General features: G+C 47.0%; 1 long non-coding RNA gene across 1 annotated transcript; it reads right to left on the bottom strand.

Moving 5' to 3' along the window:
• Positions 1-6,225: 6,225 nt before the first annotated feature.
• On the bottom strand, positions 6,226-27,175 carry LOC131821978 (uncharacterized). The gene is made up of 3 exons (XR_009350039.1): positions 26,984-27,175; positions 7,692-7,762; positions 6,226-7,443 (listed from the first exon to the last, which is right to left on the bottom strand). It is a non-coding gene; the product is annotated as an uncharacterized LOC131821978 (long non-coding RNA).
• Positions 27,176-27,513: the final 338 nt, after the last annotated feature.

The following is a 27,513-nucleotide window of genomic DNA, read 5'->3' as shown; positions in this document are numbered from 1 at the left end:
AAGACACCAATGTTCTCAGACCCTACTTAGTTGTTCACTCAGGACAGCTCGTAATCCACCCTGCCCACCTGTGGCCCCCAAACAAGGACCATAATACTGACTGAATTCATCTGGCTGAGGTCCTCCTTGTTAACAACACCTAGAGGGATTCCTTACCAAGGACCATGAATGAGAGACAACAAAATTATCTGTTGCTAAGGAAAAAACCCACACTGTGGTATAAGCTGTGTATGCTCTCTACGGTGTTTATAAACATTGGACACCGCCAGACACACCCCCCCTCCAACGATAAGATATAACTAGGGTGTGGATCTGGTGTTCACGCCTGTAAACCAGTTCATTGAATGGGCTGAATTCCATGATTGTATTAACAGGAAAGAGTATTGTTTTTTTGTTTTTCTCTTACCACTGTCTTGAGCCACACTGCCTCCCTTCAGGGCTTTCTGGTCACTTCTGCGAACGTAAAGGATCTAGTCCGATTTCAAACATAAAGTAATCATACACCGACTTCAAGGCAAGTCCCTCCTACTTTTCTGTCTCTAAAATGCAGGCTTGGGATGCCTGGGGGGCTCAGTCGGTTAAACTTCAGACTGTTGGTTTCAGCAGGGTCGTGAGATTGAGCCTTGTATTGGGCTCTGCGCTGAGTTTGGAGTCTGCTGAAGATTGTTTCCCTCTCCCTCTCCGTCTGGCCCTCCCCCTGCTTGGACATGCATACGCTTGCGCATTGCTCTCTTGCTCTCAAGTATATAAATAAAATCTTTAAAAAAAATCAAATATGACCTGGGCTCGGGGATGCGCAGTTGGGAAGAGAGATGCTGTGTTTTTTTCACTCTTTCTCCACTTCCTTCCCACTTCCTGCTGCACCTTTCTCTGGGGTTGGGAGGGGGAAGACAGTGTCTTTATGTTTACCTGTCCTGCAGGTGCTTCCTCTCTCTTGAGTATCCACACCCTCTGGGAGCCCTAGGCGCTCAGGGCTGGTCCCACAGCAGGTTCTCCCGTGGGGGGTGCACTCCTTCTGTGACATCTTGCAACCTCCTTAGCAACATTCTGTGACAACCTGCTCTGCAACCTTTTCCTGTCACCTCTATGCTGGCAGGTGACCCTTTTCTGGGACAGTCCCAACCCCATGTTTCCAGCCTAATCTTTCCAGTGTTTGTTTATCCCAAAGGAAAATCACACTTCCTTTTCACACCCTTAGCTGGTATTTTTCTGCTCACTCTCTTTGCCCTGTCTTAGTGGGTGACTTCAGCCCCCCTCTTACCTTCCAGATCTAATAGGGGGCAAGGCTGAGAGGAGGCACCCGTCTCTATGGCCAAATATACCTCCAGACTCCAAGGAAACAAACGTGACTTTCGTGCCTCACGATAGACCCACACTTTCTGTAGCTCATCAGGACCGTGAATTATGAACCTTCTCCCCCTCCACCCAATCTGCTTCATCAGTGCCCCGTCACTTGGTTTGGGGTAATGGGAAAAAGCAGAGAAACAGGATAGCATTCCCACCTCAACTGGCAACTCCTTAACTCGGTGACTCTCCTCAAGAGCCCCCCTTAAATCTCTTGCTTTCCTATAAACCCGGCTAGGTTAATAGCTGCTAAAGCTTTCTGTTAACCCTTGAGAAGTCCCACATGGATACGTCCAACACGTCTATCCAGAGAATGCGGTACTTCTCACCTCTGTCATCATGTTAGGATTTCCGTGCCAACATTGTGAGCCAATAGGAAGAATTCCATTTAATATCATTTTACGTTACCAAATCCAGCTCCCCGAGGCCCTAACAGGAGAAAGCAGGTGGTGGTATCAGCGCTGCCCCATCCAGGCCTTCCTCCATGATTATATGCTGCTTGTGCTGCGTCTGAGGACACGCATCAGAACCCAGTGATGTTTGTTCCCGACAGTCACTGCTGATCTGCGCCACGTTGGGCACCATGCTGACCTGAGAGCTGCTGTCCAGATTTCTCAACCACATAGAGTGGTGTGATTCTATCGCTCTTGTTCAAACATTGCTTGTCTGATTGTCCCTTCCTAGATATGTTAGATTTGCAGCTTTCTCTTTATAATAGGCCTTAATAGATCCTCTTGGATTTAGCCAAAGAGAGAGAGAGAGAGAAAGAGAGAAAAGAAAGAGAGATGTCCTGAACTGAATGCTGCCTAGAATCCTTTTGTCAGCTACTCAGAAACCCGTGTCTCTGTCACCTACCCAAGGGTCAACCAGCCACAGCACCTGTGTGGCCCACTTCCTGTCTCATTGGAGTTCTGCTGATTGTGTATTTCATGCTTCCTTTTGGGTGGGTTACATACATTTTGTTTTTCTGTCTCTTTTTGCCCTCCCCATTCTCTTCGAGGGTGACTATCTCTTTCTGTTTTCCCTTCCTTTTTCCCATCTAGGCTGGTGTCCTTTGCCACCAAAGATGTTTCAAAGCTCAAAGTGGTTACAACAATAGGTCCCAAATCCTCTCTGGTTTGGCTCCCTCTGGCTGGATTGGGCGCCTGTGCCCAGCTTTGGGCCACTCATTTCCTGGAATCACTTTGGCAAAGGCTGCTGATGTCCTCTACTCTCCTCCACACGTCTCCTCTACCCTTGCCATCCCCACGGGTGCCAGCCCAATTCCAGCTGCAGCACCTGGCCCTTGCACCTGGAGGCTTGCTCCAGTGGCTGAGCACACCTGGAGCAGGTCAGGTGCTGGGGATGAACACCCTCCCTCTCCCCCAGGGAGTGGCTCTCGCCCTGTCACGGATGGGAACCCATTTCCCTTGCTCCCCTCTATAGCTGACGCCCAGATGCCTATTCTACACTAGAGCTCAAGAGTTGCTCAGCGGGAGGAAGCTTCAGTTGCCCCACCTTGACTGGCTGCCATCCCTTCCCTGTCCAACCTTTCGTAACCACCTCCCTCCACCCCCGCCACCTGACCAGCTCTCATAGTAGTATCTCAGGAGGGGACTCCTGGGCAATCCAGAATAAGAAAGTGTCCGAGCCAGGAGTGAAAATATGGTGAGCAGATCGAAGGACCACCAGACTCTGACAAGACCAAGGAGACCTTGAGGTGTAGGTCAAGTCTGGACCGTCTGGACCGCATCAATCAGTAGAAGACTGTGCGTCAACGGGACATCTTTAACAGAGCAAACCTAGAAGCAGGCACCCAGGAAAGGGTCCTCTTCCTCCTCTTCCTTTGTTCACTCTCTCACCTCCTGCCCTTCTTCCTCCACCTGCCTTCAGAGCACGACCCCAGACTCTGTAACTCAGCCCATTCCCCCTTCCCTTCACAGTTCCCACCGCCAGCTGCCCTGGAAGCAGGTGTCTGCCTCCTTTCTCTGCCTTGCAGACGGCCCTCAGGAGCAGCCGACATGCCATCGTCAGAGAGCATGCCCCGAAGTGCCAGCCATTGTCTCAGGTCTGCTGGAAGGAAGTCAGGTAAATGATTCACTGATGAAAGAATCTGGTCTTAGGAAATAAATCCAAAGTCAAACTTGGCATTTTTTTTTCTTTTAGATGATGGGAAATCTCTTATCTCTCCATCAGCTGTGTCGAGAAAGTGGCTAGCTCATTACTTAAAATTGGCAGAAGTGAGTTAAGGGCTTTAGCTGGAAGCCAGCAAAAGTGCATCCTACAGCAGAGATGGGGCAGGAGACGGGACGCGGTCCTCCCTCCAAGCCTGTCGGCAACCCTTGGGCTACTCTTCACCTCACTGTATGAGTTCGTGCAGAAACCTTAGGCATTCTAAGATGCCCTCTGATAGGGGTAGAGGTGGCCTGAAGGGCTTGTTCGCGCCGCCAAATCACAGCCATTGAGAGCCACTACTACTGACCGGTGACATTGCAGCCCTTGGGGGATGGGACGAAGGAAAGGTGGAAGTCTTCCTGTGACACCTCAGCCCCGGACAGCTCCTCATGGAGCAGCTGGTGTGGGACATCCACCCACTTGTGTTGCTTTCCGGGAAGGGGGGCTGGGCTGTGGCTTCCACTCCTGCTCCCAGAATGAGCCTGGGGCTTGGGGGCTGTTGTGAGGGGGGTCCAGTCCAGCATGCCTCCCGGCTGCTTCCTCATGGGGTGGGTCTGTCCTCCGAGCCCAGGAGCTAGAGGGGTGCATTGCCTGCGTGTTTTGTTGACACACTCAAATCTTCTCCGCTGGGCAGAATGATTTATATGTACATCTTCATTGAGGGTAATTATTTTTTAGCACTTTGCTGAGCATGCTGGGTGATCTCATCATGGGGAAGAGCCCAGGAGTGCCTGTCTCACTTGGAACAAAAGTGTGAAAGAGCCTCCCTTCTCCCGTCTCATTCAGAAATTGTCTTTCTCTGGCACCTTCATGCGGAGATGAGGAGCCTGTTTTCTTTTCTCCTGAGAGACACTGGTTTGTCCAAAAAAGTCATCAAGGATGATATTTAAAAAGTACTTCCCCAGGGTACCTGGGTGGCTCAGTCAGTTGAGTGTCTGACTCTTGGTTTAGGCTCAGGTCATGGTCTCAGGGTCTTGGGATTGAGCCCTGCGTGGGGCTCTGTGCTCAGCGTGGAGTCTGCTTCTCTCCTTCTCCTTCTCCCTCTGCTCCTCCCCCACCAAGATAAATAAATAGATCTTTTTTTTTTTTTTTTAAAGGGACCTCTTTTTTGGAAACAAGTTTTTGTTTTTGTTTTGTTTTTTAAAGAAAAAGGAAAAAAAAATTCAGCTCTCCTGCTTTTAAAATCAAAGCAAGTAGCATAAAACTTTATTCAGTAAGTAAGCCTAATGGTAGATATGTTTTAGATTTCCAGAGATATAGTTGAGTTGGGGAGGAGGAAAAAGGAAAAATGGAGACATAAGAACAGAATAGGTCCTGACAACGAAGAATCCACGAGAAAAGGGAGACAGAGAGACAGAGGGAAAGAGAAGAAAGAGGCAGCAGGCAGGGAAATGGTGATGGGCAGGCAGAAAGTAAGCTCCAGGGCGGGGAGAGAGGGCACTTCCCCCTCCCAAAGCCCCCTGGCTCTCCTTTCCCCAACATCAGTTTCTCCAACTAGGGCTTCTTCTGGCTCTTTCCACCTCTTCGACAGCACCCATCATTCCTCACTCAACCCACACCGCAGTTTGGATCCCCCTCCCCCTGAGCCTGCTCCTTCCACGGGCCACAGGGGCTTCCTCCTTGAACCCAGGCCGGATCTGCCAGGCTGGCCCCCTTCTATGTCCTGACTTTGAGACTTTGTGCCATGCAGACTTCGCCCTATGCAGCCTGCTGATGGGGCACGGACCTCCAGCCGGGGCTGGGTGCGCTGGCGGCCCCATGGCCGGCGGACCCCTCTCCCTCTTGCAGTTTCCACGTCCAGAAACTAGCAGTAATAATCCTACCTAGCTTGCTCCCAGCCCTGGATGCGGAGTTTTGGGGGGATGGGTGTAGGTCTGCATGCACACGTCTACGTGTGATAAGAGATCAGGAACGCGAAGGCTCACAGTGACCTCAAAAATGATGCCCAAATCAGAGTTCTTGCTTTCTTGCGGTCCTCCTGTCACTTCTCTCGATCCCCGCTGCCCCCCCCTTCTTTATCCCTCCACTAGAAACAGACCTTGCCCAAAGCTTGTTGTTGCTGTTTCCAATTCCTACCTTCTCCTCACTTCCTGGTCTCCCATGGACTCAAGCGCTGCCCCCTGGACGGCTGCCAGGATGACCTCTGTCTGCGCGGAGCCGCGGGCCCAGCTATGCCCACCAAGGCCGGCAGAGCCCCTTCTCCTGGGGGAGCGGGAGAGGCGCTGTCCCTGTGACTAGACAGAATTGGGCACGTTCCTCACATAGCTGTGTCCTGTGGCCCTACAGGAATCTTCCTTTAGGTTACTCCACCATGAAATCAGAATCATAAAACCCAGCGGAGAAACAGGATGAGGCACTCGGGGATGAAATATTAAATGACTGAACCATGAGGTAAAGCCGTGAGGGCCCATCGGGGCTACAGATTCTGCAGACACTCTCTCAAGCACTGGTGACTGTGGGGCAGCAGGAGGACGAGGCTGCCAGGGGCAGGGAACCCGCAGGCAAAAGGGCATAGAGCCTAAGAGTGCAGACCCAAGAGCCAAATCATGGCCTTACCGCTTACTCGCTGTGCTGCTTTGGGAAAGTTACTTAATTTCTCTGTGCCTCGGGTTTTTTGATTTTTTGTGGGTTTTGTTTTGTGTTTTGTCTGTAACATGAGATATCCTGAGGCTAAATCATCAGATAAATCAGATAAATTCATGCAGGCTGCTCACAGCAGTGTCTGGCCTGAAGAAAGCACCAGGTTGGTTTATTTTATTTAACAAGTGCTATGTCAGCGAAGAGCGACGTGGTCCATCCAAGTCTGCATGTTCATCTCTTACTCCGGAGGCTCTGGGGACTCAGCGGCAGCTCAAAAACAAGGGGCCTGAGGACAGTCCCCGCTGTGCCTTGTGCCAAGTCTTGCTTCGCCTTCCTCCACGCTGGAATCATCTCTCTGAAGTGAAACCAGGTGTCTGGTACTCTTCACGCCACCCCCTGCCTTGGAGCCCTGGTGGGAGCCGCCCAGGCTGGTGACATCACCAGGAGGGACAGACGTGCTGGTACGGGCAAGGCGATGATGTCAATGGAGGGATGAAATGTGCCTTCAGGTCCTTGTTTCCCCTGCCAGGTAATGTGGGCCCGTGGCGTCGCAGGTCACTCCTGGCCAGGCAGGAGCGGGGAGGGGCAGTGGGACTAGGGAAATAAAGGTGGTGTTGTGGGGGCTCAGGCCCAGTGTAGGGGCAGACTTTGTCCTCAAGGCAGGGAGGAGAGAGACAAGCGGAGTTCTGTTGAAGAGAAATCTCTCTGGTTCTTGGCTGGAAACGGGGCTTAGGGCAGGGCAAGAAGGGAAGTGAGGAGAGCGGGTCCACAGGCGTCATGGACAGAAGGGACAGAGAACTGAGTCTAGATGGTGGCCGTGGGGAAGGAGCGGAAGGAGCAGGGAAGTCCAACCGTAAAGGAAGAAGTGGTCAGACTAGGTGACCACTTAGGGTGCCATCAGTGGGGAGGAGCAGAGAATCCTGGGTGGCAGGTGGTCTCCAGATAATAGATGAGGAAAGCTTTATTGACTGTGACAAGCTCTGTGCCATCAAAGGTGTCATTTCACATAGGAGGGCTCCATGAAGAAAGGGGGGAAATTGTAGTGTTTGTTGCTTCCTTTAAACATAGACTGTACCCCACACTGGGAGCTGGCAGATCCAGAGAGCAGGCAGATAGGGCCCTGATTTTGAGGTACTCACATTTGAGCTGGGGAGGCAGGCTCTCTGGGCATGATTCTTGCCTCAGCCAGGCTGGGTCACAAACCAGGTAGGACCCTGAGCTGCTCCCAGGGCAGGAACCTCCAGGCCAGCCTCAGTTGTCACCTGCTGTACATCCCCTCCCCACTTCCCCAGAGTATCGGGGTGACATGTAGCTTCAAATCTCAGTTCCTGCCTTATCAAGACATTCGTCAGCTGGTTGCTTCATCTGTCAAATGGAGATGATGATAAGAGGAGGAATCAGTTAAGAAATACATGTACATTTCCAAGTACAATGTTGGCACGAAGTAAGTGTTCAATTAAATGAGGCACTCTATCATTATGACTGCTTATTATGATCCTTATCACATCCCCATCTGGTCTTTTCTCCCCTTGCCTTCAATACCTCCAACATTTCCCCATCCCTCACCTCCCCCAAAGAGTCATCTAAGAGAGTTAATCCTCTTCCATAAACACCTGAGGACTCAGAGGAGGTCTGAACAAACAGCCCAGGTTCAAGGTGAATCTACTTCCTTCTTTGAGTGGATCTGTCAAGAAAGGAGGCAGAATAAGGCAGGAGAGTGAAGCTCCCGGGTACTGGGGCCTCTACTCCACACAAGCACATCACCCCACCAGCTGGTGGAGTCCTCACAGCCCCAGGAAAAGGTATTGTTGCCACATTTTATAGAAAATGTGAAATGAGGAAGAAAGAGGTCAAGTGGTATGACTGAAGGTCACAGAAACAACCACGGAAATTAGAATCAAATAGGGAGCTGACCCAAAAATCTGGGTCCTTACTTTTAACCCCACAACCTCATAAAACCTCCCATCCCTGGCTGATAGGAACTGCCATCCTTTTGATTAATAGCTCAGAGAAGGGAAGTAAGTCATTCAGTTCCATATGGCCTTCCAGATGGAGTCACCAAGGAACAAAGTGTGTTTTAGATCTAAAGAACCCAGACTGGCTGGGTGCATACCCCATTCCTTCTGGGTAGGGCCTGGACACAATGAGGCAAGGCTGCGAAAGGAGTCAGGCTGGGGGTGTGGGTGAGCAGCCACTTGTTGGGCTGGATCTCCAGTACATGTGGGGCTTCAGCCCAGGCCAGGCCATTGGCAGGCCATGAAGTAGGGGCCATTGCAAGCCATAAGCCGTCATAAGGGCACAGAGAGCACACACACTGTTCTGACTGGTGGGAGATACGACCTCATCTGCTCCTGCAATCCTTCTTAGTTCCCAGCCGTGGGGGGAGGCCTCTCCCATTACCAGAGCCTGCACTCCTGCCTGCAGCTTTGACATCCTTTCCTGTCTATGATCTCATTCGACCACAGGTGGAGGTGAAGCCAAGGGTCCTGGGTTCGAAGCCAAGCTCTGCCACCTATTAGCTGTGGGCAGTGAGTCATTTACTCCTCCCACTACAGCCTTGTGAGATTTTTGCCAGGTAGGTGAGAAAACTGGGCTCACAGAGGGCACCAGGGTAAATGCCGGCAAAGGTTGGACATCCAGGTTTGTGTGATTGCATGTCCAAGGCTCTTTCTAGAAGAAAGAACCTCTGCTCCATGGAGAAATGAAACTCAATAAGCCAAGCATCTTGGCCTCTTCTCCTACAACCTGGAACAAAACCAAGCAACTGAACTCAACCACCAGACCCTTTGCCATCTTTGGCAGAAGGACAAATTCCTGTCTTTCCCATTCAGGTGCCATCAGAGAAGACACCTCTGCCTGTATGAGATTGTACCTCCAGTGTGAGACCCCATGCCAGCTTCTAGACAGCACAGATTAGCTATGGGAAGGTCTCAGCTTTGGGACATGCAGCCTCTTTCTGGGGTGCCAGTGCTAATCAGGAATTCAAGATGGCGGCACGTGAACAGTGGGACTGAGGCAATCTATGTGCCACTGAGGATGATCCCAGTAGGGCACTTCATGGCTGAGGACCACACGCAAGGCCCATAGAAATGGGAAGGATTCACCTCTGAGAAATTCCTGCCTTGTTTTCTGTACCCATAAAAGAATCAAGTCAGGGTGACTTCTGGAGACCAGGCTACTGGCCAGTACTTTGTGAAGTTGTGTTCCTAGGATGGACCCTCTGGCTTATCTTTTTAGGTCTTCTTTTTCTAGGAGGGGATGGAGCCACATTTTGTATTACCTGGTCACAGAGTCCAAAGAGAAGTAGCTTCTTACTCATTCATTCATTCATTCCCCCTGCCAGGGACTGGGGATACTATGTAACAGGACAGAACATGGCCTCTGTCCTTCCAGGCTTCGTGAAGTGACTGAGATTTGGGTCAGGTGGACCAGGACTCTGCTCCCAGCCCCAGCATTTACTCCCTGGATGATTTCACCTGTCCTTAAACCCTCTGAACCTCAGTTCCCTTTGGTGTCAGATCTATGTAATGACGCCTCCCTCCTGTGATTCAAGTGAGTGAAAGGATTTAATCAAGCAAATGCAAAAGCCATAGAGATCATATCAATTTTGGTTATGACTGTGAATAGTGTCACTCTTATTATTATAGCTGCACTTTTCCACTCAGGGGGTTTTCTCTGCCTGACCTGTTGATTATGCCAGGATCTGGGTAAAATTTACTCTGACAGCAGGCTCTGACGATATTGATCGATCTACTCCAGATCACTAGCTGGCTTTTTTTTTTTAAGTATTAAAATTCATGTACTATAAAATTTGCCCACTGAGAGTATACACTTCAATGGTTTTTAGTCTATTCGCAGGGCTGTAGAACCATCACCAAAATCTAATTTTAGAATGTTTTCATTTCTCCTAAAAGAAACCTCACAAAAGCCATTAGCAGTCACTTCCATTCCCTCCCATCAACCCACCATAAGCAATCAGGAGTCTTCCTGTCTCCATAGATTTGTCTATTCTCAACAAATATATATGGAATTGCCATGTAAATGGAAGCATATAAATGGAATTGTCTTTCGTGGCTGGCTTCTTTTACTTAGCATAGTGCTTTCTGAGTTCTTGTTGTAGCATAGATCAATAGTTCCTTTCTTTTATTGCTAAATAATACTCCATTTCATAGATAAAGCAAATTTTACTTGGTAATCACTCGTGAAGAGACATTGGGTTATTTCCACCTGATATGTCGGGTTATTTTGGCTGTTCAGAAAAATGCTACCATGCACATTAGGGTATAAGGTCCTACGTAGACCTATGTTTTCCTTTCTCTTGGGTATATACCAGGGCAGGGAACTGCTGGTTCTAAGTTTAACTGAGGAACTGCCAGACTGTTTTTTGAAGGAGCTGCACCATTTTACATTCCCACCAGCAGTGTTCGAGGCTCCAATTGGTCCACACCCTCACCAACACTTATTTCTATCTTTTTGCTTAAAGGTATCCTGGTAGATGAGAAAAGATATCACCTTACAGCTGTGATTTGCATTTCACTAATGACCAAAGATGTTGCACATCTTTTCATATGCTTATTGGCCATCTGTGTATCTTAGAGAAATGTCTTTGCCCGATTTTAGATTGGGTCATTTGTCTTTTTATTATGAGTGGAGAGTTCTTTATGTGTTTTGGATATAAGCCCGTTATTAAATATATGATTTGCAAATATTTTTCTCCCACACTGTAACTTGTCTTTTTTATTTTCTCGATGGTGTTGTTTGTAGCACCAAAGTTTTAAATTGCGATGAAGTCAATTTCTCTGTTTTTCCTTTTGTTGCTTATGCTTTTGGTGTCACGTAGGGGCTACTTAAATGGGTTCTGCCTTTTAAAACTTTGTGTACCTATTATTTAGACAAGACGTTGATACTAAATATCCAGCGCTATTTCCAAATCAGGGGAAAAAAATCAATGAATCATCATTATAATCTTAAGCAAGTTATAATAATTCAATAAGCCCCATTGAAACCATCTTGCTGTGGAAGAGATGGGGGAAGGATGGCATTTTCAAGGTCGCAGGACGGTAGTTCAGGTGGGCTAGCAATGCCCCTGCTCTCCTCACCACCACCAATGCAAGGTATTTGCAGAGGGGCTTTCTTTAAGGGAGAAAAAAGTGAAAATGTCCTGAGATGGAGATATGAAGAAGGAAAGCAAAGTTCTTACATGTGCTGCATTTGCATCCAAGGGCCAAGCAAAGCCAAGTCTGGATTCCTAGACCCCCAGGAGGGCCTGTGGGGTCGAGGAAGCTTTTCAAGATGGCTGATAGAACACCAGGGCCTTTGAGCATTCTCTTCCCTCTGCCTGGAAGCTTCCTTGCCCCCACTCTCTCCCCCAGTCAACTCCTATACTTTTCTCACTCCTATTTCATTTGTTGGTTCCTCAGGAAACCCTTCCCTTACCCCATCCACCCTGCTTCCTTTAAGATCAGGTGCCCCCTGAATACAGTTCATAGCTACTCATACTTCTCCTTTGTGATACTTTTCATGATTTTTAATCATGTATTCATTCTAAATACATAGTTCATCACCTGTCTCTTTAATAGGCTGCAAACTCCATTAGCACTGGGCTAGTATTTGTTTTGCTCACAATTATAAGCTTACCACAAAGTGTGACATCTAGTAGATTCTTATTAAATATTTGTAGAATGAATGAATGATTATAGAAACTGGAACTCCCTCCCAAATGGCCCATTTTTTCCCAATGAGGTTGTTTTCAGGGTAATCTCAGAAGGTCAGTCCCCTCCTGTAGACAGGGCAGGAGAAAAGCCTCCTTTCTGTCTGGGAGGTGGTTTCAGTAGCACAGGACCTGCTCCACTGCGAGACTGACAGGATCCTCGGGATGGGCAGGGAGAACGTGGAAGCATGGCCGATCTCTCCTTGTCTTCACTCTGCTGCCCCTCGTGCTGGTTTCACTCTCCAGGGGGTCATCTCCCTCAGGTGGTCCCATAGCGACAGGTTAGCAGGTGGAAGGAGGACTTCTTCCTAACAGAGCCAATCAGAGTCCCAGAACTGGGTCTCACCAGACCACCACGAGTGTAGGCCCGTCTCTAAATCAATCCCTTGGAGTGAAAGAATGAACGACGCAGGTTGGCCCGTCCTGAGTCCTAGGCCCGCTTGGGAACCAGGAGGAAGACCGTGCACTGACAGTGGGGGCGGGGGGCACTGCCCCAGAGGAAAAGAGAGGTATTATAATCAACTGCAGGGGGAGTGAAGGTGGGAGACGCAGCGGGTGGTTGTTCCCTGCAGTGATTACCTGAAGCACACACTTGCCCAGGCCCTCACATGTGGCCGCCGCCCACATCTCTAAAATGATTCCCCCTGCCATCCTCAGGCCCCGTACAGTGCCTGCCCTCCACCCTCCATGGGGAGCAAAGGGGCAATGCAGAACTCCCTCCTGTGGTGGGGGCTGCAGGCTGACATTCCTCCTGGTCCTCACAGAGCTGGGCGCCCCTTCCTTCAGGCTCCCTGTTCCCCCTGAGAACACTGAGAGCCGTCTCTTGCGCCTGCACCCTTACCCGCTCCTGGTCCTGACCCCGCAGAAGGCCTCCTGGCGTGTACTAGTTGCTTGGGGAATGCTGGCTGGATTAATAAACTTGCCAGGCAAAGGGAGGCATTGAAGAATGTCCTGAGGCTGGGCTCCTCTGGCTATAATTTTAGTGCACACTGACTTAATCCTCATTGGCTTTGGCGGGCGGGGGCGGGGGGGTGTTGGGGGAACAGGCTTTACTTGTTTTCCTCTGATTCACTGAAAATAAAAGCAATTTCATTTTTCTTTTCAGTTACTGTGTACCCTCCCCTCTCACTCCAAGATTCTAATGTTCCCCCGAGAGACCCCCACATCTGTCAGCAGGCAGTTCCCAGGCCCAACTGGCTCACCACTCCAGGGGCTTACTCCCGGCCTCAGGCACCAGCGCTGGGCTTAAAGCCCAGGCTGTGGGCCCACTGGGGAGCTGGAGATGCTGTCCCCTGCTTCCAGGGTGGCCCGGATGTCTGTCGCCACATTTCTGTTCATCCAGCATCTGTCAGTCTGTCTGTCTCCAGGTCTGAAGCTGCCTGCTGCCAGGAGCGTCCCCTATACCTACCCCCTCCCTCGGCCTGTCCTGCCCCTCCCCACCAGGTATTACAGAGGGAGATGAGAACACTTGTAGCTCTCACCCAGGCCACATGGAAGTAGCTATTACTATTTTACCAGAGATGGAAACGCAGTCTCAAGATGGCAAAACGACTTGCCTGGTGTTGCTTTTGTCTACGTAGCTAGACATTATACTTCACATTACCTAACCGCACATTAACTAGACTTTGGAGATATGGTGGGTGGGGGTAGTCGTGCCTGGTGGGCTCGTGGATCTCTGCCTGAGACAGCACAGACCACCCACCACCAGCAGCAATAATGACACCCCAGTCCTCTGACTTCTTTGCCTCATCCTTGTTGTTCATTCTCAAATATTTATTTTCCAGGCACTGTTCTAAGCTCCAGGATACAGCCATCAACAAGGCAGGCATCAGACCTTACCTTCCAGGAGGTATGACAGACGATAAATACAGAAATAAGTACATAATATAGTTTTAGGTACTTGACAAGTGCTAGGGAAAAAAGAATCAGGGATTGTGACGATTCTAGATCTTAAATTGGTTGGCGGGTCTGTAAGTGTTTATTATGTTATGCTTCATAACTTACCTGTTCTTTCCATATATTCTTTGCACCTTCTTTGCATTTGAAATGATATCATTTAAAAGTTCTGCTTATAAAAAGATTGGGGTTAAGGGCACAGAGAGAGATTGTGATGGGGGAGTGGGGGGGTTTCAGATGAAGTCACTGGGGAAGGCCTCTCTTCTGACATTTATTTCAGCTGAAATCAGGAGGAGAGGGAGCTTGAAGAGCGCAGGTCCCAGGGAGGAACCCTGAGGCATCAGGTGCGGAGGGTAAAGCCCCTACCAGAATGACCTGGGGAGTTCCAGAAACACAGAGGCTGGTGAGCCTGGAGCCCAGGAACTGAGAGCTCTGGACAAAAGGAAGAAAGGAGGTGAGCTATGTAGAAAGGACGGACCGTGGGCATAGGGCATATGGATGTTATTCTGAATGTAATGGGAAGCGGGTTTCATTTTTAAAAGATTAGTCTCTTGGGAGCACCGAGGGAAATCACAGAGGCTCCCTTACCCCTCCGCCCTTCCCCTCTCTCCTCAAGAAATCAGGAGACTTATGTGGCGATGCCCGAGTCCAGCCCTGCCCTTCTTTCCAGACTCATCAACTCCCAGAGTGTGAGCTCTGTTTTTATAGTGCAAGGAAGCAGAACAAGGAAAGGTTTAACTTTATGCTGCATTTGCAGGTGACAATTAAATCCACGTTGCTAGTAAGTTCCAAGCTCAAGTATGTCTGTGAAATGAGGCTCTAGTCATTTGAGTTATACTGACTGTCAGTGTCTTTGCCAAACCATTTTGCCCCATTGGGTAGGCTAATAACCTCATTCCTGCCATCTTTGACCCAGCAATTCTTCAGACATGTCTGCCTGGCCCCAGGGTTTGGGGAAGAGAAGAGAATGGTGGGTAGTGAATAGAGTCTGGGTTTATAATCTGGAGAACTGGCTTTAGCATATACCGTTTCTCTTATTAGCTGAGTGACTTTGGACAAGCCACTTAGTCTACTCTGAACTCATTCTCTCATCTATAAAACCAGGATAAATCCTTTCTCATGGAAATAAAGCACGGGGGAAACACTTAGCACGGTGACTGGGATGAAAGAAGACATCCGTAAAAACAAGTTGAGTTCAATTTTCCTTACATTCATAAATTAGACATTCTAAATCTATTAAACAAATGTGACCCACATTAATGCTGCCTCATTGATCACTCAGTATTCTGCTTTGCTTTGTTTTTTTTTCAGTGACTGCACATACTCATCACGGAGTATTGGTAAAATACTAAAGAGCATAAAGAAGGAAATTCAAACCATAATTCTAACACTCAGAGCTAATTACACTAAAAATACCCAGGTGTTTTCTTCTAGGCCTTTTTCTCTGTACATATTTTCGTATTTGGATAGTACTGTTTATTCTATTTTATATCTGGCTTTTTTCATCAAGTACTTCATTTTATCCATTGCCTAAGCCACTAAAATATTCTTTGAAAACCCGAGAAGGAGGCAAACAGAAAGATCTCTTCTCTGTGGGAATGAATGGCAGGGGTCAAGGGCGGCCCTATCAGCAGAAGATCTCAGCCACTTAGGGGAGGCACAGGGGTAGCTCCCCCCATGCACCCCGCCCCCCCAGGCGGGACTGGGTGGAGACAGTGGAGAAGATTCTAATTCAGAGTGGTTTTGAAGATGGATCTGATATGAGCGGTCAGAGAGACATTACAGGGAATTCTTAGTGTTTGGACTGAGCCCTTGGGGGAAGAGTGAGGCCGTTTCCAGAGACGGGGAACAGCAGGAGCCATAGATCTGGGAGAATGTCCTCTGCTGTTTGGGACTGCCCAGCTTTTTGGGTCTTCCAGAAGACTTGGATGGTGGGAGTGGGTGGATCTGGCTAAGTGCTCAGAAGCAGCTGACACATGATCCTTGAGATCTTATAAGATGTTAGACCAAAAAGCACCTGTGGACAATTCAAAGACAGCTCCACCGACTGCCAGCTTATATTCAGAAACTTGGGTCCACATTTCCTGAAGAAGCAATACAGACACATTTCTCAGCAGTTAAAGGCTGACACAGAGGGTACTCCTCATTCCTCAAATAACCGTCAACTGCTTCCTAAGTGCCTGACGCTGTTCTGAACACTGGGCACACAGCAGTGATCAGTTAGAATTCCCTGCCCTTATGGAGCTTATATTCTAGCAGGCAAATCAATAAGTAATACATAATATGTTCAACTGTGGGAAGCGCTATGGGAAAGAATAAAATAGAGAAAGGGGCTCGGGTGTGGAGGAGGTGAGATCGCAATTTTAATTAGCATGGTGAAGAAGGCCTCACCAATAAAGTGATGTCTGAGCCACATGGGGATGAGAGTCAAAGGCATGATCAATTGCCAGGGCTCCTTGGACCTTCTGCAGTGACTGATATAGAAGATAAGTTCTGATGGTCTCAAGGCAGACAATGGAGGTAAAGCTGCAATGTTGGAACCAGGCAAGCTGTATGAACCGGGGTTTTTCAAGAGAAACAGAACCAATAGGCTATATTCCTATTTTATTTTTATCTGTCTCTCCATACAGACATGTGCGCACACACACATGAAGAGATTTATTATAAGGTATCAACTCATTTGATTATGGAAGCCGAGAAGGCCCATAATCTGCTGTCTGCAGACTGGAGACCCAAGAAAGCCAGAAAGCCAATGGTAGAGCTCCCAGTCTAAGTCTGCAGGCCTGAAAACCAGGAGTGTTGAAGGCAGATCTCTGGTACAGCTCAAGCAGTGAGGCAGAGAGCAATGTCAACTTTTCTCCACCTTTTTGTTCTATTCAAGATTCTCAAGGTATTGGATAAAGCCAAGATATGGTGGGGAGGGCTATCTGCTCTACTCAGTCTACAAAAGCAAATGCTAATTTCTTCTGAAAACACCCTCACAGATACGCCCAGAAGTAATGTTTGACCAGCTGTCTGGGCATCTTGTAATCTTGTCAAGTTGACATATAAAATTAATTATCACACCGGAGTAGGGAAGAGCAGGTGTTGGGAGCACACAGATCTCCTGACTGCTCTCTGGACTCCTGAGGATGGTGGTACAGAGGGCTGAAGGAAGGCCTCTGACTGAGAACAAGTGTTCCTATAGTGTGCTCTCTTAATTTCTGCTGATGGCAGCCTCAGAGGCTGGGGGAGAGCATCTTTTTTGTGCAGAGGTCTACAGAGAGAACTCAGGATGGGAATCTGAGTGAGAATGCTATTGTATTGGATGTTGTGAATTTTATCGTGTTGGGTGCAGAATATTTTTATATTCCTGTGAATATTTTTGAGCTTTGTTTTAGGATTCAGTTAAGTTACTTGGAAACAGGTTGATCCTTTCAGGTCTTGCTTTTATAATTCATTAGAGGGGTTCAGAGCAAAATCCAGTCTAGGGATAATCTCCATAACTAAGGCAAGACCTTCTGGAATATTCTACTCAATGCCTCATGAATTATGAATTTTCCCTGTGTGGCTTATGGAAGCAGAACAATTTCTGTCCCTAGATGTATACTAGGAACTATTCCTTTAATCTTTTTGAATGCTCCTCTGACCTTTGATGTTTCTCTCACACATGATGTGCTCATCATACCCTGCTAAAAACTCGAGAGACCCTCTATGTGGATCCCAGGATCTTTCTCTCTATGCAGCCTTCTCCTGTTTGGTACTTTTCCTGATGCCTATCCTAGCTATCTTCATCTCCCAACTCAGGGAGTCAGCTTAGCTGGGCTTAGCTTGGGATCCCCCTGCTTGAGCTATGGCCTAGAAACTCTCAAGTAAACAAGGGCAACTGTAGGGCTCACCGTTTGTTCCTTGTATCTCTGGGACCATTGTCTTTCTTTGTCTGTTATCCATATCTTGACAATTTTCGTTTTCTATATTTCATCTTTTCTTAGGTGTTTCAGGCTGGAGGGTATATCCAGTCCCCATTATTATCCACTTGGGTCTAAAGTGGAGTCTCTCTCCATTTTATTTCCCTTTCGCTACAATGAGATTTGTGTTGGAAGATTCCTTGGAAATTACCCATATGGTATCAAAAGGCTCATGTCATTCTCCATTGATGCAGATCGCTTTAATAATATGACAGCATTTGATTTAAGAAATAAAATAAACAAATGAAAAAACTCTCTTGACTCTTCTGGGAGCCTGAGGAATTTTTAAAAAGGTCCAACACTTGGCTATGGACCTCCAGAAACGCACACTGTCACGGAGCCATGGGTATACTAATAAATGGCCCTAGCAAGCCTAACTACTCAGTCATCAAAGTGTTGAGAAGTTAATGTAGCACCTCTCCCTGCAGCCTGTGGGCTGAGAGAAGGGTAGGGTGGGGACAGAAAGGGGCACACAACCCAGCATATTCTTCCCGAAATTGGAGATTTCTAAAGACTGATAAATGGAGAAGCATACATTTATCTGTAATGCTTATCTTCAAAGATTTAGAGCTGTGGCTTGAAAGACACTAATATAGATGTAATCTTAGTTTCAAGTGGTCCAAGGTGGCAGCTGGGTTTGGAGAACATGAGATTAAAGTCTTCCCGGGGCCCGTGACAGTGCCATCAACATTCTTGCCTACGGGCAGCTAGAGAGCTAGTGGTTAGGGTGGTTCATGGAGTGGCAGGTGGCAACTTGGAACATGTGTGGGTGTTTGGCTTTTAGGGAAGGCAGCCTTGGGGTGAAATCCCAACATTGCCATTTACTGTTTCTGTGAAGGGGCCTATCAGTAGTTCTCAAGCTCAGTTCCCCCAGGCTGTATTTCTCTGTGATGGCTGAAATCATTACATCTCAGGTAATACAGGTACATCAGTAATCTCTCCCTTTTAGAAATCCCAATCAAACCATCTACTTTCTGTTAGCAGCCCTGTTCCACACTGTAGTATAGCATTGTTTAGCTTTCAGTGTTCTTATTTGAAAAAAAAAAAATTCATGGGCTTGGCAGGCTCAGGCATCTTAGATAAATTTGTGTGTTCTGCAATCTCTGCGAACTTTTCTTTGCAGACTTCGTTTGGGTTACTTCTAGTGATGGTGACTCTCATGTGAGCCATTTCCATCTTCCTAATTCCACTTTGGGAGATGCCTGTTTCCAAAGGGCAGGTCTTCATTAGAGTGCTGTGTCACATTGCTTTGGGAATTATTTGCTATTTTTAGTGAGTGCTCCAGTAGAAGACAAAACCCTTAAAAGCTAGGACTAAACAGTATCCGCCTTGATACTACCAACACCTGCTATATCGAAGAAAGGGTAGTAAGACCCCTTTGAATGAATGGACTAATGGAAGAGCAAATGGACGTATCTGGTAAGGATATACCTGAAATGGATCAGAGGTTGAAGACTAGCTAACTAAGAACCCTACTAAGAAGAATAATTTAAGTGAGGCTAGTCAGAACCCAAAGAACACATAAGGCATCCTTTCTGGAAAGCAGCTCTGAAAGAAACAGATGGTAGCACGAAAGCAGCATAGATTTCACTATCAGATTGACTTCAGTTCAAATCCTAGCTCATATGTGGTTAAATGTGGGACCCTGGACATGTTGTTAAACCATCTGAGCTTTCCTTGTATTTAAAAAGTAAAAAGGGAGAAACAATAACAATAGTAATAGTAAAAACAACATAGTAATTATCAGTGCTCTTCACCATATATTTTTGGTTCACAATACATGGTTCTCTTCACCATATATTCTGGTACTGGGTGAGGCGACATTTCCCTTCTCCCTTGATTTCAGGCATGGTCATACAGCTGACCTGGGCCAATGAAATATGGAATCTTTTAAGCTAGTATAAGATTTGCCACAGTTTCTTCCTCTTACCCTAAAGACTGGGAACTTTTCGGAGGTGACCTCTTCATTGCCTAGGTCTCTGAGTGGATATGAAGTATAACAGATCCCTCCACTGACCTAAAAACACCCAACCTTTTGTTGTTTTGAGCAACTACAATTGAGGGGTTGTTTGCTACTACAGCTTAACCAAATGCAGTCTTACTGATAGAACTATTCATAGGTTGTTTAGATAAGTGAGAGATCTTTAAAATGTCCATGTCAGGGGCACCTTGGTGCCTCGGGTAAGCATTTACCTTCGGCTCAGGTCATAATCCCAGAATCCTGGGATCAAACCCCAAGTCCGTCTCTCTGCTCAGCAGGGAGTCTGCTTCTCTCTCTCCCTCTCCTCCTTCTCCTGCTTGGGCTCGCTCTCTCATACAAATAAATAAACAAACTCTTTAAAAAAAAAAGTCTGTGTCCATTTTAAGTCTTTGTGGGCTTGACCTGGCTGAGTTGAAAAATGTAAAAAAGTCACAAATTATTTAGTTTGGATATGGGAATCGTTTTTGCTGAGGCAATAGCACCATGAACCCTATCGATAAGAGAACTCCCAATCTCAACAATTCTCAATTAACTGAGCTGCTTACAGCCTAATGGGCAAGAACACACACACACACACACACACACACACACACACACATTAAGTAAAGTGCAAGCCCGTATGTATCAAAGAGTAGATACCTAGTGCCAGCAATCAGCTTCCAGCAAGATCTAATTAAGTGTGAACTGTGTGGCAAAGAGACCTAGTGCAGCGAGAGGCCAGTTGTAGCTGAAGGAAATGGGAAAGGAGGTGGAGCAAAGTTTTGAAGGCAGGTAGGCTACAAACAGATGGAGGATAGAAAAGACTCTGGGTTTCTAAAAACCATAAGACGCAAGACACGTTTTAGATGTAAGACATGTCTAAAACATCAAAGCCTTCCTCTTCTCACTGCAATCTTTTGATTAGAAGTTGTATCTGCATAGGAAAGCTGCATTTTTACTATTCTTTCCAGGGAATATGATATCACCAAAAAAGTTCCTAGCACATATCAGAGACTCAACAAATATTTGTTCATTAAGTGTATGAATTACTGGGCTTTATAGAAAGGCCAGACCTAGGTTCAGATCTCAGCAATCTTTCTTACTCTGTGAACTTGTAAAGGCTGTGTATCATCCCTGTGGTTTACTTTCCATACCAGAGCATACGTTTATGTTTGGATATATCACTGCTTTCATGGTGGGTGCTCAGTAAAGAGACCCGGGGCGAGCATCTTCTGTTGCAACACAGCTCTCTTGACGATCACAGCTGACACCTTTCACAAAGTGAATGTGCGTTCTTGGCACAAAGGGAGTTTTGATATATAACTATCATAAAATACGCTGATAACATCATCATGCCTACAGCATCTTCCTTTTATTGGGCATTTTCTTTAGGATCAGTTTCAAAATCTGGACTCACTGAGTCAAAGATAATGAACATATCCATGGAAAACTCAGCATCTCAGAGGGGTGGTCTGGGAGGCAGTCCCAGCCAGCGGCAGAACGGAGTGTAATTAGAAGAGCCCAACTCAGCTGACGAACTTCGATGGGACGGAAAGTTCTGCTGGGGCTTGTCTGCCGATTCTGCTTTGCAAAGTGGTTTTCTGGTAAAAACTCCTTCCCAGTCCTAAATTAATCTTCATTCTTTCATCCTGCCGCTTTCTCTCACCTCCCAAACCTACCCCCATCACCTCTGGAGCTGCTTCAGTCCCAGAGTAGTGAGCGATACCATCTGAGGTTGGTACGGCTGGCTGGGGTGTTGACTAATTATTTCCTGGGCGGTGTGTGGGCCCGTCCTCACTCCTCAGAGGCCTGAGTTCCTTTTGATATCTTTCTGCTCTAAAACTTTCCGGTGTGCTTATCAGGTAAATTATGGATACTGACTCAAGTTCCAGCAAAAAAAGGTAAAATCCATCGTGCGCATCAAGGGATGGCATTTCCAAGAGTTAGACATAAGCACACAGGACTCTTCTTGAAATTAAATCGCGTGTGCATGCGTGTGTGTACACGTGTGTTTCTCTCAGGGTTTTTACTTCCTAGAGTATTCAGGTCATTTACCAGTATTTCACGTCCGAAAGCACGATCTTCTCCTCCCTCATATTTGATCTCTCCCAGAGCTCCCTCATTGGTGAGTGGTACCAACCATCCCCCTACTTGGGCAGAGGTAGACAGCTGGGAGCTGTCTACCCCTCAGCGCTTCCATCCTCTCCTCATTCGATCTCTCAAATCTGTAGCACTTCATCTACTGACCCATCCCTGAACCAGGCTATGTTCTCTCTCTTCATTGCTGCCACACAGGTTCAAGCCACCATGGTTCTCCCCTGGAACCTGTGATCACTGGGGTCCCTGTAATGTCTTGTGATAGAAGAGAAGACGCGCAGCTCAGATCCCCTTCAAGGGAAGACTTACTGACCAGCTGTGGGGTGTGTAGAGAGCAGACGGCTTCTCACGGTTCCTGCAGAGTGTGCCTCAGCTGCAGACAGCCACCTTGCCTGGGGTCATCCTTTCCCAGAGCATCCCATACAGGTGACTGGCCACGGTGGGAAGTATGAATGCCTGGTCCTTTCAGCCAGCGGTGGCACAGCTGTTGTTGACAACACTGCAGAGCCCTCCAGTAGGTTGGCTGAGCCCTAGTCAGCTGAGGCTCTGTCATGCTATCTCCTCCTGGAGAACTCAGCCTGTCTCCATTCTTGTACATGGCAGCCACGGGGATGTGTGAGCGGTGTGAGTTGAATGACAGCAGGTAACCTCCTCAGTACTGCCCCATTGCCTTAAGGCTAAAGCTCTGACTCCTGAACATGGGTATGGGACCCTTCCTCCTCTCTCTCATCTCACATTCCTCCCTTGCTCACTTAACAGTTCAGCCACACGGGCTCTGAAAGGTCCCCGGGGCTGTTGTAACTGTGTACCACAGAGCCGCGGCCTTACCCAACAGAACCTCATTGTCTCACAGTCCTGGGGGCTGGACGTCGGCAAACATGGCCAGCCTTCTCCCCTAGCCTGTGAGAGAACCCTTCCTTGCCCTCTGCCTGGATTTTGGTGGCTTGCTGGCAGCTTGGCCCTCCTTTGCTTCCAGAGGCTTCCATCAGCACGTGGTGCTCTCGCTGGGTCTCTGTCTTCGCATGACCACCTTCTTCTAAGGTCTAGTCCCCCTGCATTCAGGGCCTTCCTGTACTTCAGGATGACCGCTTCTTAACTAACTCTCTCTGCAACAATGCTATTTCTAAACAAGGTCATATTCTGAGGTACCTGGCATTAGAACCTCAACATAGCTTTATTTTTTTTTTCCAATATACCTTTTTGAGGGGACATGGTTTAGTCCATAACAGTGATGTCCATTCTGTCCCTGAAAGAAGCCACGCTGATCCTGTTTCAGGCCTTTTGTATGCCCTGTCCACAGCTACTGGTCTCCTACCCAAGTCTGCCTCCTCCTTTTATTATTATTATTATTATTTTTTTTTTACTGTGTTATGTTAGTCATTAGTTTCTGATGTAGTATTCCATGATTCATTTTTTATGTACAACAGTGCTCCATGCAGTATGTGCCCTCCTAAATACCCACCACCAGGCTCACCCATCCCCCCATCCCCTTCCTCTCTAAAACCCTCAGTCTATTTCTCAGAGTCCACAGTCTCTCATGGTTTGTCTCCCCCTCTGATTTCCCCCAATTCACTTTTCCCTTCCTTCTCCTAATGTCCTCCATGCTATTCCTTATGCTCCACAAGTAAGTGAAACCACATGATAATTGACTTTCTCTGCTTGACTTATTTCACTCAGCATAATCTCCTCCAGTCCTGTCCATTTTGATACAAAAGTTGGTATTCATCCTTTCTGATGGAGACATAATACTTCATAGTAATATGGACCACATCTTCCTTATCCTTTTGTCTGTTGATGGGCATCTTGGCTCTTCCCACAGTTTGGCTATTGTGGACATTTCTGCTATGAACATTGGGGTGCATATGGCCCTTCTTTTCACTACATCTCCATGTTTGGGGTAAATACTCAGTAGTGCAATTGCAGGGTCATAGAGTAGCTCTATTTTTAATTTCTTAAGGAATCTCCACACTGTTTTCCAAAGTGGCCGCACCAACTTGCATTCCCACCAACAGCGTAAGAGGGTCCCCTTTCTCCACATCCTCTCCAATACTTGTTGTTTCCTACCTTGTTAATTTTTGCCATCCTAACTGGCATCCTCTTGATCTCAGCTGAAAACTCATTCTCCTTAGGCAGAATTTTGTATTTCACCTTCCCCTGCAAGCTAGGTCAGCTCTTTCCACTTAAAGCACTTTGCATTTTTTTTTCCCACAGTGTTTATGACATCACACATTTGTTTGAGTAAATATCTTGACAATGGCTGTCTGCTCCACTCAGCCCATGAGAAGGGAGACTGTGTTTGTCTTGCACATTATGTATTTCCAATGCTGAGCATTGTGTCTACACATAGTAGACACACCACACATATGTATGAACTCAGTGATTAGACTTTCTCTTTCCTTATAGTTTCAAGTCTCAGGTGTCCTTATTTCCCAGAGATATGGTACTGCATGCATCCAGTCAAGACAACATCTTGTGAGGAAATGGGGAAGATGAAGAGAGTAAGTCCCAGCTAATGGTGCTTGAAGTTGACCCCTAAGATACTGCCATGAATGAAAACATAGTCCTAGAAGACAAAGCACTCTTCCAGGGGTCCACTGCAAATCTGCTACCCAACATGGAAAATGGGCACGAACTACACGACCCTGCTGAGCTGTGAACTTTCCTGAAACCAGGACCCTGCAGAAACCCAGGCTCCTGCCAGGAAGCTTAATGAGTGACAAGGGACAACATACTGTTCCCTAAGTTTTCCACCTAGGGGAGAGAGGGTGCCTCATTCGTGCAGGTGACATTTGGAAAGTTAGAGCAGTGGAAACGGTCCAAATACATGAAAATGACTATTTTAGAGAAGGTTGAGGTTGGGGGAGGTGGAGAAGAGAGTTCCAGGTAAGATGTTATTAAAATATATCTATTAAATAAAGGAAGACGGCTGGTCAGCTGGTTATTTATTGAGTAGAGGAGTGAGTAATTCTTACTTGATGAGGACCATTTTAGCTCTTCATGCGCTGTGCTTTCTGCAGCTTCTTTAAAGATCCCTTTGGGGTGAAGTACCGTTTCCTCTTGTCTTTCCACTCAGTGGTTCTTATCTCCTTTTGAGGTCAGCTACAACCACTGTCATCCTATCCTTTGTGGGCACCAAATTTCTCAGGCTGACCAGGACAAAGACATTTTCTAGTTGGAGGTATTCTCATCAGACAGTCTGCAGGGTGCCCTAGTGGAAGGACCTTTCCAGAGAAGCAGGTCTAAGAAGAGTTAATCATATTTTGAATTCTTTAAAATTGTTCTTTCTTACCTTCCCTTATCATAAAATGCTTCCAGAAGACTAGATACCGAAACAGAGAGAATGTAAAAAGAATGACCAAGGTAGTAATCAGTTCCAGCAATCACAATTTAGGTAGCAGGATAATAGCTTTACAACTAAGGCTACTGTCTTATTTGGTTTTCCAGATTGTTTTGTCTCTCTCCCTAGGTATCAGCATTTCAGAGAGATGGAGAAGAGATGGAAGCCGGCTGCACTCCATGCTGGAAGAAATGGAGCAGAAGCAAAACACAAGCCCTCCACTTTCTAGTCCAGGGAATAGCAGGAGAGAGAAGGAGCATATGGAGGTAGCAGAACAAATCTGTTTGTCTAGCCTGTTACCTCCTGGGGGACTTAGGAGAGCCATGTATTAGCTAAGTCTAAGAGAGCCAAAAAGACTAGAAGCTATGTTCTGCAACCCACTGAAGAATGGGAGGAGGAGGCTAATTCCCAGGCTGTCTACACTGAGCCAGGAGACCAACCTCTCACCCCGATGGCCCAGCACAGTCAGGGAGAGGCAGACCCTATGGTTCAATTTGCCCAAGTCATTGCTGTCCCCATTGTGGTATTTGGGTTTCAGAAATACCTGACAGTCCAGTGGAGGAGTTTTCCAGAAGGATCACCGTGGCAAGGATGAGGGATCCTGGTACTCTGGCTACCAAGGGAAATACTCAAGCCAAAGCTAAATGGGAATCTCATCAGAAGACTTTGCCGTGCTCATGAGAGCCAAGACAAGGATGAGTCAGCCAGAGGGTGCTTGAAGGCCCTGACTAAGCTGAGCCCAAGGGAGGTGAGGGGGATGTGACTCTGAATCTTCCCTATGGCCATGAGGTTGCATAAACCACCACCACCTCTCACAGATACATCTGGGCACATCTTTGGGTGCAAAAGACACAGAGGAAGAATTTCATCTGAGGGACTGAGCAATTTTATCCCAAAGAGGTTAATCTAAATAAACTTTAATTTTAGGTTTAATATTGAGTTATGCTTAAATCTGAACATTTACATTTTCTTATTGCTCCCCAGTTGCTGGAAGAAATGGAGAGCTTCAAGCTATGGGCTTGAAGCAGGAAAGTCCATTGTAGATATAAGAAAAATAAAGGATATTTTCTCTGTGCATCTAAATTAGAGTGCAGAGTTAACATTCTGCCTCTAACACACAGGAATAAAAGAACCATGAAATCACTTGTCAAAAATTTCAGTAATGTTTAAAAAACCAAGCAACCAGTTGCTGCAGGGTCGGATGGGTCACATTCCGAAAGCCCCCACCAATAGGGATGGCTGCAGTTTTCACCACAGCAGAGAATATAAGAGAAAATTCAAGGAGTGATCTAGATGGTAGGTTCCTCCGGCAATTGTTTCGTTCTCCACTTTAGAGAGAGGAACCCATACTCCACCTTCAGTCAGAAACACCGTCTAAGCAGTAGCTCAACTGGTCCACCCACAGTAGGAACCAGGTCACTTCCATGGACACGAGACCTGCTCATTCACTCCCCCTCCTTGGCAATATCTGTAGGGATTATGCCAGCGAAATAGTTCGTTTAAAATGACCAAGCCCACTTTGTGTGATAAACTATACACACATTACGTTACAAAACTGTTAACTTAAGCATATATTTATAGTAGGAAAACATAGTATACAATTAACCCAACCACATGGGTCACCGTGTTCGCTACCTCTTCCCTACCCCCACCTCCACCCCCCCATGAGGACAAGCCATGGTGACTTTGGCAGTTTTCCCTGTTTCTGTTCTATATACCTTTCTTGGAATCCTTGGGATTCTTCCATGGATTTCTTGCATGTTATACTGGGCCGTGTTCCACCATGATCCTGTCTGGGTCCCAAAGGCCTGTCCTTTCATCGTATGAAGACCAAGACAATCATAATCAGTGAGCTCTGTGTCCTTCTACCAGCAAAGTCTTCAACTTCCTTAACTCTGGCCACCCCTGGTTTTATTTCTATTTGTACAACACACTGATGTGTAAGTTGCGGTACTTACCTGGTCAGGTGCCTATTGCTAAAGGTCAGTGAAGGTCCTCTTGTCATCGGTGCCGAATACAACCTTCTTTCAAACTCCTGAAAGAAAGAGGAGAACTCCCAGGTGAGATACCTCCACTCCCCCATCCAGTTACTCCGAAATTTTTACTCTGAATAGTGTCTCTGTCCCACCAGTAAGTGTCCTGCTAGATATAGCATGGGGACTTAAATTTGCCCACTTGCTTCTTCAGTGTTTTCCTGCTTAGTCTGTAATTCTCTCTGCATATGTAGACAAAGCCCATTCTTACACTTGCACACTTACCCCATGCTTATTATTTGCATTGTTGAGTACCTGATAGAGTCATTAGAAAGCTCGACAAGAGTACAACTCAACTAGAGGGAAAATTCCTCAGGGACAGGAATGTTGCTTTATACTTTCTTCAGTTCCCTCAGCGCCAAGCAAAAAAGTGATTTCTTTGATCTAAGATCACTTCACATTCAACTAATATTTGATAGCTAACCACTGTTTACCAAGTGTTCCAACAGGCCTGA

Source organism: Mustela lutreola, chromosome 1 (assembly GCF_030435805.1).
Source record: "Mustela lutreola isolate mMusLut2 chromosome 1, mMusLut2.pri, whole genome shotgun sequence".
Taxonomy (NCBI): Eukaryota; Metazoa; Chordata; class Mammalia; order Carnivora; family Mustelidae; genus Mustela; species Mustela lutreola.
Note: the sequence above shows the minus strand (reverse complement) of the source record. Positions and strands in the feature narration are given on the sequence as shown.